At 44.1% G+C, this 14,029-nt stretch overlaps 19 non-coding genes across 19 annotated transcripts; all 19 read right to left on the reverse strand.

The window, feature by feature from the left end:
• Positions 1-188: 188 nt before the first annotated feature.
• Positions 189-275, reverse strand: trnay-gua. The gene is given in 2 exon segments: positions 189-224; positions 239-275. It is a non-coding gene; the product is annotated as a tRNA-Tyr (tRNA).
• Positions 276-926: 651 nt separating this feature from the next.
• On the reverse strand, positions 927-1,013 carry trnay-gua. Its single transcript is given in 2 exon segments — positions 927-962; positions 977-1,013. It is a non-coding gene; the product is annotated as a tRNA-Tyr (tRNA).
• A 588-nt stretch (positions 1,014-1,601) lies between these two features.
• trnay-gua lies at positions 1,602-1,688 on the reverse strand. Its single transcript is given in 2 exon segments — positions 1,602-1,637; positions 1,652-1,688. It is a non-coding gene; the product is annotated as a tRNA-Tyr (tRNA).
• A 588-nt stretch (positions 1,689-2,276) lies between these two features.
• Positions 2,277-2,363, reverse strand: trnay-gua. The gene is given in 2 exon segments: positions 2,277-2,312; positions 2,327-2,363. It is a non-coding gene; the product is annotated as a tRNA-Tyr (tRNA).
• Positions 2,364-2,951: 588 nt separating this feature from the next.
• On the reverse strand, positions 2,952-3,038 carry trnay-gua. Its single transcript is given in 2 exon segments — positions 2,952-2,987; positions 3,002-3,038. It is a non-coding gene; the product is annotated as a tRNA-Tyr (tRNA).
• Positions 3,039-3,626: 588 nt separating this feature from the next.
• trnay-gua lies at positions 3,627-3,713 on the reverse strand. The gene is given in 2 exon segments: positions 3,627-3,662; positions 3,677-3,713. It is a non-coding gene; the product is annotated as a tRNA-Tyr (tRNA).
• A 597-nt stretch (positions 3,714-4,310) lies between these two features.
• trnay-gua lies at positions 4,311-4,397 on the reverse strand. The gene is given in 2 exon segments: positions 4,311-4,346; positions 4,361-4,397. It is a non-coding gene; the product is annotated as a tRNA-Tyr (tRNA).
• Positions 4,398-4,983: 586 nt separating this feature from the next.
• Positions 4,984-5,070, reverse strand: trnay-gua. The gene is given in 2 exon segments: positions 4,984-5,019; positions 5,034-5,070. It is a non-coding gene; the product is annotated as a tRNA-Tyr (tRNA).
• A 588-nt stretch (positions 5,071-5,658) lies between these two features.
• On the reverse strand, positions 5,659-5,746 carry trnay-gua. The gene is given in 2 exon segments: positions 5,659-5,695; positions 5,710-5,746. It is a non-coding gene; the product is annotated as a tRNA-Tyr (tRNA).
• Positions 5,747-6,332: 586 nt separating this feature from the next.
• trnay-gua lies at positions 6,333-6,419 on the reverse strand. Its single transcript is given in 2 exon segments — positions 6,333-6,368; positions 6,383-6,419. It is a non-coding gene; the product is annotated as a tRNA-Tyr (tRNA).
• Positions 6,420-7,006: 587 nt separating this feature from the next.
• trnay-gua lies at positions 7,007-7,093 on the reverse strand. Its single transcript is given in 2 exon segments — positions 7,007-7,042; positions 7,057-7,093. It is a non-coding gene; the product is annotated as a tRNA-Tyr (tRNA).
• A 586-nt stretch (positions 7,094-7,679) lies between these two features.
• trnay-gua lies at positions 7,680-7,766 on the reverse strand. The gene is given in 2 exon segments: positions 7,680-7,715; positions 7,730-7,766. It is a non-coding gene; the product is annotated as a tRNA-Tyr (tRNA).
• Positions 7,767-9,082: 1,316 nt separating this feature from the next.
• Positions 9,083-9,169, reverse strand: trnay-gua. The gene is given in 2 exon segments: positions 9,083-9,118; positions 9,133-9,169. It is a non-coding gene; the product is annotated as a tRNA-Tyr (tRNA).
• Positions 9,170-9,757: 588 nt separating this feature from the next.
• trnay-gua lies at positions 9,758-9,844 on the reverse strand. The gene is given in 2 exon segments: positions 9,758-9,793; positions 9,808-9,844. It is a non-coding gene; the product is annotated as a tRNA-Tyr (tRNA).
• A 588-nt stretch (positions 9,845-10,432) lies between these two features.
• On the reverse strand, positions 10,433-10,519 carry trnay-gua. Its single transcript is given in 2 exon segments — positions 10,433-10,468; positions 10,483-10,519. It is a non-coding gene; the product is annotated as a tRNA-Tyr (tRNA).
• Positions 10,520-11,106: 587 nt separating this feature from the next.
• Positions 11,107-11,193, reverse strand: trnay-gua. Its single transcript is given in 2 exon segments — positions 11,107-11,142; positions 11,157-11,193. It is a non-coding gene; the product is annotated as a tRNA-Tyr (tRNA).
• A 1,260-nt stretch (positions 11,194-12,453) lies between these two features.
• Positions 12,454-12,540, reverse strand: trnay-gua. The gene is given in 2 exon segments: positions 12,454-12,489; positions 12,504-12,540. It is a non-coding gene; the product is annotated as a tRNA-Tyr (tRNA).
• Positions 12,541-13,127: 587 nt separating this feature from the next.
• trnay-gua lies at positions 13,128-13,214 on the reverse strand. Its single transcript is given in 2 exon segments — positions 13,128-13,163; positions 13,178-13,214. It is a non-coding gene; the product is annotated as a tRNA-Tyr (tRNA).
• A 588-nt stretch (positions 13,215-13,802) lies between these two features.
• On the reverse strand, positions 13,803-13,889 carry trnay-gua. Its single transcript is given in 2 exon segments — positions 13,803-13,838; positions 13,853-13,889. It is a non-coding gene; the product is annotated as a tRNA-Tyr (tRNA).
• Positions 13,890-14,029: the final 140 nt, after the last annotated feature.

Below are 14,029 nucleotides of genomic sequence, written 5' to 3' on the forward strand. Positions count from 1 at the left end.
TTATACTCTTCTGAGTCAGCGACCTAAGGATTGTTGCAATCTCGAGAACTCTCTGCTGCTCTACCAACATTCCTTTCAAAGGTCAACAAGTGAAGATTTCTTCCCTCAGGGAAATATATTTATTGTCAAGCACATGTCAAGGTGCACTGCTGTCAAAAAATTGGCGTAAACCACAAGAAAAAGTACAATCCTTTGAGCCGGATTTGAACCAGCGACCTAAGGATTACAGCAATTTCACCTACAGTCCTCCGCTCTACCAACTGAGCTATCAAAGGGTGACGAATACAGTCAAACGCCATTCCCTAGATGGTCAGAGGTTCGACAGAAGCATATGTTCCCTTTAAGAAATTAATCTGCTGAGTTTGGTGGTTACTTGAAGCTGCTGAGGATTGCCCCCAGGTCTTCGTACGTTCAACTAATGCTCTATTCCTCTGAGCTACATCCCCTTAGATTGCAAGTAGTTGCATATGGGAATAGACAAAAAGTGAGCCGAGGAATAAAATCGCTGTTTAGCTCCCTCACTGCGAATTGTCTTTTTCTCTCTCCCTTTTGGTCCAGTGGTTCAGATACGGTTCTTTTACCACCGCGGCCTGGGTTTGATTCCCGCTCAGGGAATTACTTGATTTTGGGGAAACACTAGGCATGAGTCCAAAACTTGGTACAACTGCTGAAAAAGTTATACTCTTCTGAGTAATATAATAATAATAATAATATATGCCATTTAGCAGACGGTTTTATCCAAAGCGACTTGAGTCAGCGACCTAAGGACTGTTGCAATCTCGAGAACTCTCTGCTGCTCTACCAACATTCCTTTCATAGGTCAACAAGTGAAGATTTCTTCTCTCAGGGAAATATATTTTTCGTCAAGCACATGTCAAGGTGCACTGCTGTCAAAAAGTTGGCGTAAACCACAAGAAAAAGTACAATCCTTTGAGCCGGATTTGAACCAGCGACCTAAGGATTACAGCAATTTCACCTACAGTCCTCCGCTCTACCAACTGAGCTATCAAAGGGTGACAAATACAGTCAAACGCCATTCCCTAGATGGTCAGAGGTTCGACAGAAGCATATGTTCCCTTTAAGAAATTAATCTGCTGAGTTTGGTGGTTTCTTGAAGCTGCTGAGGATTGCCCCCAGGTCTTCGTACGTTCAACTAATGCTCTATTCCTCTGAGCTACATCCCCTTAGATTGCAAGTAGTTGCATTTGGGAATAGACAAAAAGTGAGCCGAGGAATAAAATCGCTGTTTAGCTCCCTCACTGCGAAATGTCTTTTTCTCTCTCCCTTTTGGTCCAGTGGTTCAGATTCGGTTCTTTTACCACCGCGGCCTGGGTTTGATTCCCGCTCAGGGAATTACTTGATTTTGGGGAAACACTAGGCATAAGTCCAAAACGTGGTACAACTGCTGAAAAAGTTATACTCTTCTGAGTCAGCGACCTAAGGACTGTTGCAATCTCGAGAACTCTCTGCTGCTCTACCAACATTCCTTTCAAAGGTCAACAAGTGAAGATTTCTTCTCTCAGGGAAATATATTTTTGTCAAGCACATGTCAAGGTGCACTGCTGTCAAAAAGTTGGCGTAAACCACAAGAAAAAGTACAATCCTTTGAGCCGGATTTGAACCAGCGACCTAAGGATTACAGCAATTTCACCTACAGTCCTCCGCTCTACCAACTGAGCTATCAAAGGGTGACAAATACAGTCAAACGCCATTCCCTAGATGGTCAGAGGTTCGACAGAAGCATATGTTCCCTTTAAGAAATTAATCTGCTGAGTTTGGTGGTTTCTTGAAGCTGCTGAGGATTGCCCCCAGGTCTTCGTACGTTCAACTAATGCTCTATTCCTCTGAGCTACATCCCCTTAGATTGCAAGTAGTTGCATTTGGGAATAGACAAAAAGTGAGCCGAGGAATAAAATCGCTGTTTAGCTCCCTCACTGCGAAATGTCTTTTTCTCTCTCCCTTTTGGTCCAGTGGTTCAGATTCGGTTCTTTTACCACCGCGGCCTGGGTTTGATTCCCGCTCAGGGAATTACTTGATTTTGGGGAAACACTAGGCATAAGTCCAAAACGTGGTACAACTGCTGAAAAAGTTATACTCTTCTGAGTCAGCGACCTAAGGACTGTTGCAATCTCGAGAACTCTCTGCTGCTCTACCAACATTCCTTTCATAGGTCAACAAGTGAAGATTTCTTCTCTCAGGGAAATATATTTTTGTCAAGCACATGTCAAGGTGCACTGCTGTCAAAAAGTTGGCGTAAACCACAAGAAAAAGTACAATCCTTTGAGCCGGATTTGAACCAGCGACCTAAGGATTACAGCAATTTCACCTACAGTCCTCCTCTCTACCAACTGAGCTATCAAAGGGTGACAAATACAGTCAAACGCCATTCCCTAGATGGTCAGAGGTTCGACAGAAGCATATGTTCCCTTTAAGAAATTAATCTGCTGAGTTTGGTGGTTTCTTGAAGCTGCTGAGGATTGCCCCCAGGTCTTCGTACGTTCAACTAATGCTCTATTCCTCTGAGCTACATCCCCTTAGATTGCAAGTAGTTGCATTTGGGAATAGACAAAAAGTGAGCCGAGGAAGAAAATCGCTGTTTAGCCCCCTCACTGCGAAATGTCTTTTTCTCTCTCCCTTTTGGTCCAGTGGTTCAGATTCGGTTCTTTTACCACCGCGGCCTGGGTTTGATTCCCGCTCAGGGAATTACTTGATTTTGGGGAAACACTAGGCATGAGTCCAAAACTTGGTACAACTGCTGAAAAAGTTATACTCTTCTGAGTCAGCGACCTAAGGACTGTTGCAATCTCGAGAACTCTCTGCTGCTCTACCAACATTCCTTTCATAGGTCAACAAGTGAAGATTTCTTCTCTCAGGGAAATATATTTTTGTCAAGCACATGTCAAGGTGCACTGCTGTCAAAAAGTTGGCGTAAACCACAAGAAAAAGTACAATCCTTTGAGCCGGATTTGAACCAGCGACCTAAGGATTACAGCAATTTCACCTACAGTCCTCCGCTCTACCAACTGAGCTATCAAAGGGTGACAAATACAGTCAAACGCCATTCCCTAGATGGTCAGAGGTTCGACAGAAGCATATGTTCCCTTTAAGAAATTAATCTGCTGAGTTTGGTGGTTTCTTGAAGCTGCTGAGGATTGCCCCCAGGTCTTCGTACGTTCAACTAATGCTCTATTCCTCTGAGCTACATCCCCTTAGATTGCAAGTAGTTGCATTTGGGAATAGACAAAAAGTGAGCCGAGGAATAAAATCGCTGTTTAGCTCCCTCACTGCGAAATGTCTTTTTCTCTCTCCCTTTTGGTCCAGTGGTTCAGATTCGGTTCTTTTACCACCGCGGCCTGGGTTTGATTCCCGCTCAGGGAATTACTTGATTTTGGGGAAACACTAGGCATGAGTCCAAAACTTGGTACAACTGCTGAAAAAGTTATACTCTTCTGAGTCAGCGACCTAAGGACTGTTGCAATCTCGAGAACTCTCTGCTGCTCTACCAACATTCCTTTCATAGGTCAACAAGTGAAGATTTCTTCTCTCAGGGAAATATATTTTTGTCAAGCACATGTCAAGGTGCACTGCTGTCAAAAAGTTGGCGTAAACCACAAGAAAAAGTACAATCCTTTGAGCCGGATTTGAACCAGCGACCTAAGGATTACAGCAATTTCACCTACAGTCCTCCGCTCTACCAACTGAGCTATCAAAGGGTGACAAATACAGTCAAACGCCATTCCCTAGATGGTCAGAGGTTCGACAGAAGCATATGTTCCCTTTAAGAAATTAATCTGCTGAGTTTGGTGGTTTCTTGAAGCTGCTGAGGATTGCCCCCAGGTCTTCGTACGTTCAACTAATGCTCTATTCCTCTGAGCTACATCCCCTTAGATTGCAAGTAGTTGCATTTGGGAATAGACAAAAAGTGAGCCGAGGAAGAAAATCGCTGTTTAGCTCCCTCACTGCGAAATGTCTTTTTCTCTCTCCCTTTTGGTCCAGTGGTTCAGATTCGGTTCTTTTACCACCGCGGCCTGGGTTTGATTCCCGCTCAGGGAATTACTTGATTTTGGGGAAACACTAGGCATAAGTCCAAAACTTGGTACAACTGCTGAAAAATACTCTTCTGTTATACTCTTCTGAGTCAGCGACCTAAGGACTGTTGCAATCTCGAGAACTCTCTGCTGCTCTACCAACATTCCTTTCATAGGTCAACAAGTGAAGATTTCTTCTCTCAGGGAAATATATTTTTGTCAAGCACATGTCAAGGTGCACTGCTGTCAAAAAGTTGGCGTAAACCACAAGAAAAAGTACAATCCTTTGAGCCGGATTTGAACCAGCGACCTAAGGATTACAGCAATTTCACCTACAGTCCTCCGCTCTACCAACTGAGCTATCAAAGGGTGACAAATACAGTCAAACGCCATTCCCTAGATGGTCAGAGGTTCGACAGAAGCATATGTTCCCTTTAAGAAATTAATCTGCTGAGTTTGGTGGTTTCTTGAAGCTGCTGAGGATTGCCCCCAGGTCTTCGTACGTTCAACTAATGCTCTATTCCTCTGAGCTACATCCCCTTAGATTGCAAGTAGTTGCATTTGGGAATAGACAAAAAGTGAGCCGAGGAATAAAATCGCTGTTTAGCTCCCTCACTGCGAAATGTCTTTTTCTCTCCCTTTTGGTCCAGTGGTTCAGATTCGGTTCTTTTACCACCGCGGCCTGGGTTTGATTCCCGCTCAGGGAATTACTTGATTTTGGGGAAACACTAGGCATAAGTCCAAAACTTGGTACAACTGCTGAAAAAGTTATACTCTTCTGAGTCAGCGACCTAAGGACTGTTGCAATCTCGAGAACTCTCTGCTGCTCTACCAACATTCCTTTCATAGGTCAACAAGTGAAGATTTCTTCTCTCAGGGAAATATATTTTTGTCAAGCACATGTCAAGGTGCACTGCTGTCAAAAAGTTGGCGTAAACCACAAGAAAAAGTACAATCCTTTGAGCCGGATTTGAACCAGCGACCTAAGGATTACAGCAATTTCACCTACAGTCCTCCGCTCTACCAACTGAGCTATCAAAGGGTGACAAATACAGTCAAACGCCATTCCCTAGATGGTCAGAGGTTCGACAGAAGCATATGTTCCCTTTAAGAAATTAATCTGCTGAGTTTGGTGGTTTCTTGAAGCTGCTGAGGATTGCCCCCAGGTCTTCGTACGTTCAACTAATGCTCTATTCCACTGAGCTACATCCCCTTAGATTGCAAGTAGTTGCATTCGGGAATAGACAAAAAGTGAGCCGAGGAAGAAAATCGCTGTTTAGCCCCCTCACTGCGAAATGTCTTTTTCTCTCTCCCTTTTGGTCCAGTGGTTCAGATTCGGTTCTTTTACCACCGCGGCCTGGGTTTGATTCCCGCTCAGGGAATTACTTGATTTTGGGGAAACACTAGGCATGAGTCCAAAACTTGGTACAACTGCTGAAAAAGTTATACTCTTCTGAGTCAGCGACCTAAGGACTGTTGCAATCTCGAGAACTCTCTGCTGCTCTACCAACATTCCTTTCATAGGTCAACAAGTGAAGATTTCTTCTCTCAGGGAAATATATTTTTGTCAAGCACATGTCAAGGTGCACTGCTGTCAAAAAGTTGGCGTAAACCACAAGAAAAAGTACAATCCTTTGAGCCAGGATTTGAACCAGCGACCTAAGGATTACAGCAATTTCACCTACAGTCCTCCGCTCTACCAACTGAGCTATCAAAGGGTGACAAATACAGTCAAACGCCATTCCCTAGATGGTCAGAGGTTCGACAGAAGCATATGTTCCCTTTAAGAAATTAATCTGCTGAGTTTGGTGGTTTCTTGAAGCTTGAGGATTGCCCCCAGGTCTTCGTACGTTCAACTAATGCTCTATTCCTCTGAGCTACATCCCCTTAGATTGCAAGTAGTTGCATTTGGGAATAGACAAAAAGTGAGCCGAGGAAGAAAATCGCTGTTTAGCTCCCTCACTGCGAAATGTCTTTTTCTCTCTCCCTTTTGGTCCAGTGGTTCAGATTCGGTTCTTTTACCACCGCGGCCTGGGTTTGATTCCCGCTCAGGGAATTACTTGATTTTGGGGAAACACTAGGCATGAGTCCAAAACTTGGTACAACTGCTGAAAAAGTTATACTCTTCTGAGTCAGCGACCTAAGGACTGTTGCAATCTCGAGAACTCTCTGCTGCTCTACCAACATTCCTTTCATAGGTCAACAAGTGAAGATTTCTTCTCTCAGGGAAATATATTTTTGTCAAGCACATGTCAAGGTGCACTGCTGTCAAAAAGTTGGCGTAAACCACAAGAAAAAGTACAATCCTTTGAGCCGGATTTGAACCAGCGACCTAAGGATTACAGCAATTTCACCTACAGTCCTCCGCTCTACCAACTGAGCTATCAAAGGGTGACAAATACAGTCAAACGCCATTCCCTAGATGGTCAGAGGTTCGACAGAAGCATATGTTCCCTTTAAGAAATTAATCTGCTGAGTTTGGTGGTTTCTTGAAGCTGCTGAGGATTGCCCCCAGGTCTTCGTACGTTCAACTAATGCTCTATTCCTCTGAGCTACATCCCCTTAGATTGCAAGTAGTTGCATTTGGGAATAGACAAAAAGTGAGCCGAGGAAGAAAATCGCTGTTTAGCCCCTCACTGCGAAATGTCTTTTTCTCTCTCCCTTTTGGTCCAGTGGTTCAGATTCGGTTCTTTTACCACCGCGGCCTGGGTTTGATTCCCGCTCAGGGAATTACTTGATTTTGGGGAAACACTAGGCATAAGTCCAAAACTTGGTACAACTGCTGAAAAAGTTATACTCTTCTGAGTCAGCGACCTAAGGACTGTTGCAATCTCGAGAACTCTCTGCTGCTCTACCAACATTCCTTTCATAGGTCAACAAGTGAAGATTTCTTCTCTCAGGGAAATATATTTTTGTCAAGCACATGTCAAGGTGCACTGCTGTCAAAAAGTTGGCGTAAACCACAAGAAAAAGTACAATCCTTTGAGCCGGATTTGAACCAGCGACCTAAGGATTACAGCAATTTCACCTACAGTCCTCCGCTCTACCAACTGAGCTATCAAAGGGTGACAAATACAGTCAAACGCCATTCCCTAGATGGTCAGAGGTTCGACAGAAGCATATGTTCCCTTTAAGAAATTAATCTGCTGAGTTTGGTGGTTTCTTGAAGCTGCTGAGGATTGCCCCCAGGTCTTCGTACGTTCAACTAATGCTCTATTCCTCTGAGCTACATCCCCTTAGATTGCAAGTAGTTGCATTTGGGAATAGACAAAAAGTGAGCCGAGGAAGAAAATCGCTGTTTAGCCCCTCACTGCGAAATGTCTTTTCTCTCTCCCTTTTGGTCCAGTGGTTCAGATTCGGTTCTTTTACCACCGCGGCCTGGGTTTGATTCCCGCTCAGGGAATTACTTGATTTTGGGGAAACACTAGGCATAAGTCCAAAACTTGGTACAACTGCTGAAAAAGTTATACTCTTCTGAGTCAGCGACCTAAGGACTGTTGCAATCTCGAGAACTCTCTGCTGCTCTACCAACATTCCTTTCATAGGTCAACAAGTGAAGATTTCTTCTCTCAGGGAAATATATTTTTGTCAAGCACATGTCAAGGTGCACTGCTGTCAAAAAGTTGGCGTAAACCACAAGAAAAAGTACAATCCTTTGAGCCGGATTTGAACCAGCGACCTAAGGATTACAGCAATTTCACCTACAGTCCTCCGCTCTACCAACTGAGCTATCAAAGGGTGACAAATACAGTCAAACGCCATTCCCTAGATGGTCAGAGGTTCGACAGAAGCATATGTTCCCTTTAAGAAATTAATCTGCTGAGTTTGGTGGTTTCTTGAAGCTGCTGAGGATTGCCCCCAGGTCTTCGTACGTTCAACTAATGCTCTATTCCTCTGAGCTACATCCCCTTAGATTGCAAGTAGTTGCATTTGGGAATAGACAAAAAGTGAGCCGAGGAAGAAAAAAACGCTGTTTAGCCCCCTCACTGCGAAATGTCTTTTTCTCTCTCCCTTTTGGTCCAGTGGTTCAGATTCGGTTCTTTTACCACCGCGGCCTGGGTTTGATTCCCGCTCAGGGAATTACTTGATTTTGGGGAAACACTAGGCATGAGTCCAAAACTTGGTACAACTGCTGAAAAAGTTATACTCTTCTGAGTCAGCGACCTAAGGACTGTTGCAATCTCGAGAACTCTCTGCTGCTCTACCAACATTCCTTTCATAGGTCAACAAGTGAAGATTTCTTCTCTCAGGGAAATATATTTTTGTCAAGCACATGTCAAGGTGCACTGCTGTCAAAAAGTTGGCGTAAACCACAAGAAAAAGTACAATCCTTTGAGCCAGCGACCTAAGGATTACAGCAATTTCACCTACAGTCCTCCGCTCTACCAACTGAGCTATCAAAGGGTGACAAATACAGTCAAACGCCATTCCCTAGATGGTCAGAGGTTCGACAGAAGCATATGTTCCCTTTAAGAAATTAATCTGCTGAGTTTGGTGGTTTCTTGAAGCTGCTGAGGATTGCCCCCAGGTCTTCGTACGTTCAACTAATGCTCTATTCCACTGAGCTACATCCCCTTAGATTGCAAGTAGTTGCATTTGGGAATAGACAAAAAGTGAGCCGAGGAATAAAATCGTTGTTTAGCTCCCTCACTGCGAAATGTCTTTTTCTCTCTCCCTTTTGGTCCAGTGGTTCAGATTCGGTTCTTTTACCACCGCGGCCTGGGTTTGATTCCCGCTCAGGGAATTACTTGATTTTGGGGAAACACTAGGCATGAGTCCAAAACTTGGTACAACTGCTGAAAAAGTTATACTCTTCTGAGTAATATAATAATAATAATAATATATGCCATTTAGCAGACGGTTTTATCCAAAGCGACTTGAGTCAGCGACCTAAGGACTGTTGCAATCTCGAGAACTCTCTGCTGCTCTACCAACATTCCTTTCATAGGTCAACAAGTGAAGATTTCTTCTCTCAGGGAAATATATTTTTGTCAAGCACATGTCAAGGTGCACTGCTGTCAAAAAGTTGGCGTAAACCACAAGAAAATGTACAATCCTTTGAGCCGGATTTGAACCAGCGACCTAAGGATTACAGCAATTTCACCTACAGTCCTCCGCTCTACCAACTGAGCTATCAAAGGGTGACAAATGCAGTCAAACGCCATTCCCTAGATGGTCAGAGGTTCGACAGAAGCATATGTTCCGTTTAAGAAATTAATCTGCTGAGTTTGGTGGTTTCTTGAAGCTGCTGAGGATTGCCCCCAGGTCTTCGTACGTTCAACTAATGCTCTATTCCTCTGAGCTACATCCCCTTAGATTGCAAGTAGTTGCATTTGGGAATAGACAAAAAGTGAGCCAAGGAAGAAAATCGCTGTTTAGCCCCCTCACTGCGAAATGTCTTTTTCTCTCTCCCTTTTGGTCCAGTGGTTCAGATTCGGTTCTTTTACCACCGCGGCCTGGGTTTGATTCCCGCTCAGGGAATTACTTGATTTTGGGGAAACACTAGGCATAAGTCCAAAACTTGGTACAACTGCTGAAAAAGTTATACTCTTCTGAGTCAGCGACCTAAGGACTGTTGCAATCTCGAGAACTCTCTGCTGCTCTACCAACATTCCTTTCATAGGTCAACAAGTGAAGATTTCTTCTCTCAGGGAAATATATTTTTGTCAAGCACATGTCAAGGTGCACTGCTGTCAAAAAGTTGGCGTAAACCACAAGAAAAAGTACAATCCTTTGAGCCGGATTTGAACCAGCGACCTAAGGATTACAGCAATTTCACCTACAGTCCTCCGCTCTACCAACTGAGCTATCAAAGGGTGACAAATACAGTCAAACGCCATTCCCTAGATGGTCAGAGGTTCGACAGAAGCATATGTTCCCTTTAAGAAATTAATCTGCTGAGTTTGGTGGTTTCTTGAAGCTGCTGAGGATTGCCCCCAGGTCTTCGTACGTTCAACTAATGCTCTATTCCTCTGAGCTACATCCCCTTAGATTGCAAGTAGTTGCATTTGGGAATAGACAAAAAGTGAGCCGAGGAAGAAAATCGCTGTTTAGCCCCCTCACTGCGAAATGTCTTTTTCTCTCTCCCTTTTGGTCCAGTGGTTCAGATTCGGTTCTTTTACCACCGCGGCCTGGGTTTGATTCCCGCTCAGGGAATTACTTGATTTTGGGGAAACACTAGGCATAAGTCCAAAACTTGGTACAACTGCTGAAAAAGTTATACTCTTCTGAGTCAGCGACCTAAGGACTGTTGCAATCTCGAGAACTCTCTGCTGCTCTACCAACATTCCTTTCATAGGTCAACAAGTGAAGATTTCTTCTCTCAGGGAAATATATTTTTGTCAAGCACATGTCAAGGTGCACTGCTGTCAAAAAGTTGGCGTAAACCACAAGAAAAAGTACAATCCTTTGAGCCGGATTTGAACCAGCGACCTAAGGATTACAGCAATTTCACCTACAGTCCTCCGCTCTACCAACTGAGCTATCAAAGGGTGACAAATACAGTCAAACGCCATTCCCTAGATGGTCAGAGGTTCGACAGAAGCATATGTTCCCTTTAAGAAATTAATCTGCTGAGTTTGGTGGTTTCTTGAAGCTGCTGAGGATTGCCCCCAGGTCTTCGTACGTTCAACTAATGCTCTATTCCTCTGAGCTACATCCCCTTAGATTGCAAGTAGTTGCATTTGGGAATAGACAAAAAGTGAGCCGAGGAAGAAAATCGCTGTTTAGCCCCTCACTGCGAAATGTCTTTTTCTCTCTCCCTTTTGGTCCAGTGGTTCAGATTCGGTTCTTTTACCACCGCGGCCTGGGTTTGATTCCCGCTCAGGGAATTACTTGATTTTGGGGAAACACTAGGCATAAGTCCAAAACTTGGTACAACTGCTGAAAAAGTTATACTCTTCTGAGTCAGCGACCTAAGGACTGTTGCAATCTCGAGAACTCTCTGCTGCTCTACCAACATTCCTTTCATAGGTCAACAAGTGAAGATTTCTTCTCTCAGGGAAATATATTTTTGTCAAGCACATGTCAAGGTGCACTGCTGTCAAAAAGTTGGCGTAAACCACAAGAAAAAGTACAATCCTTTGAGCCGGATTTGAACCAGCGACCTAAGGATTACAGCAATTTCACCTACAGTCCTCCGCTCTACCAACTGAGCTATCAAAGGGTGACAAATACAGTCAAACGCCATTCCCTAGATGGTCAGAGGTTCGACAGAAGCATATGTTCCCTTTAAGAAATTAATCTGCTGAGTTTGGTGGTTTCTTGAAGCTGCTGAGGATTGCCCCCAGGTCTTCGTACGTTCAACTAATGCTCTATTCCTCTGAGCTACATCCCCTTAGATTGCAAGTAGTTGCATTTGGGAATAGACAAAAAGTGAGCCGAGGAAGAAAATCGCTGTTTAGCCCCCTCACTGCGAAATGTCTTTTTCTCTCTCCCTTTTGGTCCAGTGGTTCAGATTCGGTTCTTTTACCACCGCGGCCTGGGTTTGATTCCCGCTCAGGGAATTACTTGATTTTGGGGAAACACTAGGCATAAGTCCAAAACTTGGTACAACTGCTGAAAAAGTTATACTCTTCTGAGTCAGCGACCTAAGGACTGTTGCAATCTCGAGAACTCTCTGCTGCTCTACCAACATTCCTTTCATAGGTCAACAAGTGAAGATTTCTTCTCTCAGGGAAATATATTTTTGTCAAGCACATGTCAAGGTGCACTGCTGTCAAAAAGTTGGCGTAAACCACAAGAAAAAGTACAATCCTTTGAGCCGGATTTGAACCAGCGACCTAAGGATTACAGCAATTTCACCTACAGTCCTCCGCTCTACCAACTGAGCTATCGGGTGACAAATACAGTCAAACGCCATTCCCTAGATGGTCAGAGGTTCGACAGAAGCATATGTTCCCTTTAAGAAATTAATCTGCTGAGTTTGGTGGTTTCTTGAAGCTGCTGAGGATTGCCCCCAGGTCTTCGTACGTTCAACTAATGCTCTATTCCACTGAGCTACATCCCCTTAGATTGCAAGTAGTTGCATTTGGGAATAGACAAAAAGTGAGCCGAGGAAGAAAATCGCTGTTTAGCCCCCTCACTGCGAAATGTCTTTTTCTCTCTCCCTTTTGGTCCAGTGGTTCAGATTCGGTTCTTTTACCACCGCGGCCTGGGTTTGATTCCCGCTCAGGGAATTACTTGATTTTGGGGAAACACTAGGCATAAGTCCAAAACTTGGTACAACTGCTGAAAAAGTTATACTCTTCTGAGTCAGCGACCTAAGGACTGTTGCAATCTCGAGAACTCTCTGCTGCTCTACCAACATTCCTTTCATAGGTCAACAAGTGAAGATTTCTTCTCTCAGGGAAATATATTTTTGTCAAGCACATGTCAAGGTGCACTGCTGTCAAAAAGTTGGCGTAAACCACAAGAAAAAGTACAATCCTTTGAGCCGGATTTGAACCAGCGACCTAAGGATTACAGCAATTTCACCTACAGTCCTCCGCTCTACCAACTGAGCTATCAAAGGGTGACAAATGCAGTCAAACGCCATCCCTAGATGGTCAGAGGTTCGACAGAAGCATATGTTCCCTTTAAGAAATTAATCTGCTGAGTTTGGTGGTTTCTTGAAGCTGCTGAGGATTGCCCCCAGGTCTTCGTACGTTCAACTAATGCTCTATTCCTCTGAGCTACATCCCCTTAGATTGCAAGTAGTTGCATTTGGGAATAGACAAAAAGTGAGCCGAGGAAGAAAATCGCTGTTTAGCCCCCTCACTGCGAAATGTCTTTTTCTCTCTCCCTTTTGGTCCAGTGGTTCAGATTCGGTTCTTTTACCACCGCGGCCTGGGTTTGATTCCCGCTCAGGGAATTACTTGATTTTGGGGAAACACTAGGCATAAGTCCAAAACTTGGTACAACTGCTGAAAAAGTTATACTCTTCTGAGTCAGCGACCTAAGGACTGTTGCAATCTCGAGAACTCTCTGCTGCTCTACCAACATTCCTTTCATAGGTCAACAAGTGAAGATTTCTTCTCTCAGGGAAATATATTTTTGTCAAGCACATGTCAAGGTGCACTGCTGTCAAAAAGTTGGCGTAAACCACAAGAAAAAGTACAATCCTTTGAGCCGGATTTGAACCAGCGACCTAAGGATTACAGCAATTTCACCTACAGTCCTCCGCTCTACCAACTGAGCTATCAAAGGGTGACAAATACAGTCAAACGCCATTCCCTAGATGGTCAGAGGTTCGACAGAAGCATATGTTCCCTTTAAGAAATTAATCTGCTGAGTTTGGTGGTTTCTTGAAGCTGCTGAGGATTGCCCCCAGGTCTTCGTACGTTCAACTAATGCTCTATTCCTCTGAGCTACATCCCCTTAGATTGCAAGTAGTTGCATTTGGGAATAGACAAAAAGTGAGCCGAGGAAGAAAAATCGCTGTTTAGCCCCCTCACTGCGAAATGTCTTTTCTCTCTCCCTTTTGGTCCAGTGGTTCAGATTCGGTTCTTTTACCACCGCGGCCTGGGTTTGATTCCCGCTCAGGGAATTACTTGATTTTGGGGAAACACTAGGCATGAGTCCAAAACTTGGTACAACTGCTGAAAAAGTTATACTCTTCTGAGTCAGCGACCTAAGGACTGTTGCAATCTCGAGAACTCTCTGCTGCTCTACCAACATTCCTTTCATAGGTCAACAAGTGAAGATTTCTTCTCTCAGGGAAATATATTTTTGTCAAGCACATGTCAAGGTGCACTGCTGTCAAAAAGTTGGCGTAAACCACAAGAAAAAGTACAATCCTTTGAGCCGGATTTGAACCAGCGACCTAAGGATTACAGCAATTTCACCTACAGTCCTCCGCTCTACCAACTGAGCTATCAAAGGGTGACAAATACAGTCAAACGCCATTCCCTAGATGGTCAGAGGTTCGACAGAAGCATATGTTCCCTTTAAGAAATTAATCTGCTGAGTTTGGTGGTTTCTTGAAGCTGCTGAGGATTGCCCCCAGGTCTTCGTACGTTCAA

This window comes from Oncorhynchus gorbuscha, unplaced genomic scaffold, assembly GCF_021184085.1.
Source record: "Oncorhynchus gorbuscha isolate QuinsamMale2020 ecotype Even-year unplaced genomic scaffold, OgorEven_v1.0 Un_scaffold_2867, whole genome shotgun sequence".
Lineage (NCBI taxonomy): Eukaryota > Metazoa > Chordata > Actinopteri > Salmoniformes > Salmonidae > Oncorhynchus > Oncorhynchus gorbuscha.